The sequence below is a fragment of the Megalops cyprinoides genome, chromosome 2 (genome assembly GCF_013368585.1).
Source record: "Megalops cyprinoides isolate fMegCyp1 chromosome 2, fMegCyp1.pri, whole genome shotgun sequence".
Lineage (NCBI taxonomy): Eukaryota > Metazoa > Chordata > Actinopteri > Elopiformes > Megalopidae > Megalops > Megalops cyprinoides.
Window position 1 is genome coordinate 68,902,145 of NC_050584.1, and position 5,000 is coordinate 68,907,144.

The 5,000-nt window shown below is 57.8% G+C and overlaps 1 protein-coding gene across 3 annotated transcripts in view; it reads left to right on the forward strand.

Moving 5' to 3' along the window:
- The window catches only part of flt1 (fms related receptor tyrosine kinase 1), a 53,440-nt gene that overhangs the window by 8,903 nt on the left and 39,537 nt on the right, over window positions 1–5,000 (forward strand). The gene's annotated exons all lie outside the window — the stretch shown is intronic.

A 5,000-nucleotide genomic window follows, 5' to 3' on the forward strand; every position in this document is an offset into this window, starting at 1 on the left:
CAGTGCCCCCCACCTTCACAGTGCCCCCCACCTTCACAGTGTCCCCCCCCCCCCCCCTTCACAGTGCCCCCCCCTTCGCAGTGTTCCCCCCCCCCCTTCGCAGTGCCCCCCCCCCCTTCACAGTGCCCCCCCCTTCGCAGTGCCCCCCCCCTTCACAGTGCCCCCCCCCTTCGCAGTGTTCCCCCCCCCCACCTTCACAGTGTCCCCCCCCCCCCTTCACAGTGCCCCCCCCTTCGCAGTGCCCCCCCCCCCCTTCGCAGTGCCCCCCCCCCCTTCGCAGTGTCCCCCCCCCCACCTTCGCAGTGTCCCCCCCCCCTTCACAGTGCCCCCCCCCCTTCACAGTGCCCCCCCCCTTCGCAGTGCCCCCCCCCTTCGCAGTGCCCCCCCCCTTCGCAGTGCCCCCCCCTTCGCAGTGTCCTCCGCAGTCAGTGAGCTGTAATGTGCTTCCGGAGCTGCTTGGTGTGGCAGGCCGTTTTTCCCAGGATTCCCTCTTTGTTCTGAGGGACGTGGCGCCCCTCACTTCCTGTGCCCCGCAGACAGGAAGCGGAGTCTGAGGTGCCTCTCGGCCTGACGGAGCTCCGGGGCCGCGCCCCTCCTGATGCGTTTAGCAGCAGTGTGTGCAGCACCGAGAGAGACAGACAGCACCCTGAGAGACAGACAGCACCGAGAGAGAGAGACAGCACCCTGAGAGAGAGACAGCACCCTGAGAGAGAGACAGCACCGAGAGAGAGAGACAGCACCCTGAGAGAGAGAGACAGCTCTGAGAGAGAGACAGCACCCTGAGAGAGAGACAGCACCCTGAGAGAGAGAGACAGCACCGAGAGAGAGAGACAGCACCCTGAGAGAGAGACAGCACCCTGAAAGAGAGACAGCACCCTGAGAGAGAGACAGCACCCTGAGAGAGAGAGACAGCACCCTGAGAGAGAGACAGCACCCTGAGAGAGAGAGACAGCACCCTGAGAGAGAGACAGCTCTGAGAGAGAGAGACAGCACCGAGAGAGAGACAGCACCCTGAGAGAGAGACAGCACCCTGAGAGACAGACAGCACCCTGAGAGAGAGACAGCACCCTGAGAGAGAGAGACAGCACCCTGAGAGAGAGACAGCTCTGAGAGAGAGAGACAGCACCCTGAGAGACAGCTCTGAGAGAGAGACAGCACCCTGAGAGACAGACAGCACCCTGAGAGAGAGAGACAGCACCGAGAGAGAGAGAGACAGCACCGAGAGAGAGAGAGACAGCACCGAGAGAGAGACAGCACCCTGAGAGAGAGAGACAGCACCCTGAGAGAGAGACAGCACCGAGAGAGAGAGACAGCACCCTGAGAGACAGACAGCACCCTGAGAGAGAGACAGCACCCTGAGAGAGAGAGACAGCACCGAGAGAGAGAGACAGCACCCTGTGAGAGAGACAGCACCCTGAAAGAGAGACGGCACCCTGAGAGAGAGAGACAGCTCTGAGAGAGAGAGACAGCTCTGAGAGAGAGAGACAGCACCCTGAGAGAGAGACAGCACCGAGAGAGAGACAGCACCCTGAGAGAGAGACAGCACCCTGAGAGAGAGACAGCACCCTGAAAGAGAGACGGCACCCTGAGAGAGAGACAGCACCGAGAGAGAGACAGCACCGAGAGAGAGACAGCACCCTGAGAGAGAGACAGCTCTGAGAGAGAGACAGCTCTGAGAGAGAGAGACAGCACCCTGAGAGAGAGACAGCACCCTGAGAGACAGCACCGAGAGAGAGAGACAGCACCCTGAGAGAGAGACAGCACCCTGAGAGAGAGACAGCACCCTGAGAGACAGCTCTGAGAGAGATAGACAGCACCCTGAGAGAGAGACAGCACCCTGACAGAGAGAGAGACAGCACCCTGACAGAGAGAGAGACAGCACCCTGAGAGAGAGAGACAGCACCCTGAGAGAGAGACAGCACCCTGAGAGAGAGACAGTACCGAGAGAGAGAGACAGCACCGAGAGAGAGAGACAGCACCCTGAGAGAGAGACAGCACCCTGAGAGAGAGAGACAGCACCCTGAGAGAGAGACAGAACCCTGAGAGAGAGACAGCAAACTGAGAGAGAGAGACAGCACCCTGAGAGAGAGACAGCACCCTGAGAGAGAGAGACAGCACCCTGAGAGAGAGAGACAGCACCGAGAGAGAGAGACAGCACCCTGAGAGAGAGACAGCACTGAGAGAGAGAGACAGCACCCTGAGAGAGAGACAGCTCTGAGAGAGAGAGAGACAGCACCGAGAGAGAGAGACAGCACCGAGAGAGACAGCACCCTGAGAGAGAGACAGCACCCTGAGAGACAGCTCTGTGAGAGAGAGACAACACCCTGAAAGAGAGACAGCACCCTGAGAGACAGACAGAACCCTGAGAGAGAGACAGCACCGAGAGAGAGACAGCACCCTGAGAGAGAGAGACAGCACCCTGAGAGAGAGAGACAGCACCCTGAGAGAGAGACAGAACCTAGAGAAAGAGACAGAACCCTGAGAGAGAGACAGCTCTGAGAGAGAGGGACAGCTCTGAGAGAGAGAGACAGCACCCTGAGAGAGAGACAGCACTGAGAGAGAGAGACAGCTCTGAGAGAGAGAGACAGCACCCTGAGAGACAGCTCTGAGAGAGAGAGACAGCACCCTGAGAGACAGCTCTGAGAGAGAGAGACAGCACCCTGAGAGAGAGACAGCACCCTGAGAGAGAGACAGCTCTGAGAGAGAGAGACAGCACCTTGAGAGACAGCTCTGAGAGAGAGAGACAGCACCCTGAGAGAGAGACAGCACCCTGAGAGACAGCTCTGAGAGAGAGAGACAGCACCCTGAGAGAGAGACAGCACCCTGAGAGAGAGACAGCTCTGAGAGAGAGAGACAGTACCCTGAGAGAGAGACAGCACCCTGAGAGACAGCTCTGAGAGAGAGAGACAGATCTGAGAGAGAGACAGCTCTGAGAGAGAGAGACAGCACCCTGAGAGAGAGACAGCACCCTGAGAGACAGCTCTGAGAGAGAGAGACAGCACCCTGAGAAACAGCTCTGAGAGAGAGAGACAGATCTGAGAGAGAGACAGCACCCTGAGAGACAACTAAGAGAGAGAGAGACAGCACCCTGACAGAGAGAGACAGCACCCTGAGAAACAGCTCTGAGAGAGAGAGACAGCACCCTGAGAAACAGATCTGAGAGAGAGAGACAGCACCCTGAGAGAGAGACAGCACCCTGAGAAATAGCTCTGAGAGAGAGAGGCAGATCTGAGAGAGAGAGACAGCACCCTGAGAAACAGCTCTGAGAGAGAGACAGCACCCTGAGAGAGAGACAGCACCCTGAGAAACAGCTCTGAGAGAGAGAGACAGCACCCTGAGAAACAGCTCTGAGAGAGAGAGACAGCACCCTGAGAGAGAGAGACAGCACCCTGAAATAGAGACAGCTCTGAGAGAGAGAGACAGCACCCTGAGAGAGAGGGACAGCTCTGAGAGAGAAAGAGACAGCTCCCTGAGAGAGAGACAGAACCCTGAGAGAGAGACAGCACCCTGAGAGAGAGACAGCACCCTGAGAGAGAGACAGCACCCTGAGAGACAGCTCTGTGAGAGAGAGACAACACCCTGAGAGACAGCTCTGTGAGAGAGACAGCACCCTGAGAGAGAGACAGCACCCTGAGAGAGAGAGACAGCACCCTGAGAGACAGCTCTGAGAGAGAGAGACAACACCCTGAGAGAGAGACAGCACCCTGAGAGACAGCTCTGAGAGAGAGAGACAGCACCCTGAGAGAGAGACAGCACCCTGAGAGAGAGACAGCAAACTGAGAGAGAGACAGCACCCTGAGAGAGAGACAGCACCCTGAGAGAGAGACAGCAAACTGAGAGAGAGAGACAGCACCCTGAGAGAGAGACAGCACCCTGAGAGAGAGACAGCAAACTGAGAGAGAGAGACAGCACCCTGAGAGAGAGACAGCACCCTGAGAGAGAGAGACAGCACCCTGAGAGACAGCTCTGTGAGGGTCAGAGCCATGACAGAATGGTGTGAAGTGTTAACAGACAGGTTTGAGACAGAGTGGAGTGAGGATGGAGACAGTGGAAACAGAGAGTGTGAGGTGCCAAAAACAGAACATGAAACTAAAAGTCATGACAGAACACGAGGCAGCACAGTTAGGGGCCATTGGTAACCCGGGGAGTCCAGTGCAGCGTGGACTTGCCTGAGAACCCCAGAGAACTGAGGATGGCCATGTGGTGAGCGTCGTGTTGGCAGGTGAAGCGCTGCTGCTGTGTCCCAGAGCAGAGCGCTCAGCCTGACTTTCCTCAGGAGAGCTTCCAGCTGGACCTGAGTGAGGTGTGAAGGAAGCGCTAGCCTGATCAGCTGAGCCTGGTGACTGAGGGTCGCTGTGTGAGCGCCGTTAGGGCCCGGGGAATCAGAGCTGCAGCTGCACTCTCTCCCTGCCTGCGCCTCCGGCAGGATGGAGGCCATGTGGAAAAAAGCGCTATCAGCCTGACCCCCCGGCCCAGTGGTCAGGTTAGTTTCTGTTTGAATTCCCTGTTTACATCCCGGGATAATCTCTGCGCAGCTTCAGAGCCGTAAAGGTAATTACTCTAAAAATACGACTCAAACCATCACTGCGGGGAGTGTTTTTTTCCTGGAAGGATTTAACACTTCACTCACGCCTGGAATCAGGCGGCCGCGGCTGGGGAAGAATACCCATGAGGCTAAGCTGTCGCCCGAGCCGTGAACGCCGCCAGCGCAGCTCCGGATCTCTGACCTGAGGGCCAGCCTCTGCGTCTATATCCTGTAGTAACAGGATGTTAGGAGACGGTTGGAGTCACGTTTCCCTCATCCTGAGCCCCCCCCCCCAACCCATCCAGCCCCTGGGGGGGGTCACCTGGCCCCTGAGAGAGAGGGGCTGAGGGGGGCGGGGGTCACACAGGACATTGCTAGAGGTTCAATATGAAACAAGTCTCTCGGGGGGGGTGAGGGGGTGGCGGTCTCTCGTTTCCTCAGGTCCACAGGGGTTACAGAAATACACACAGATTCC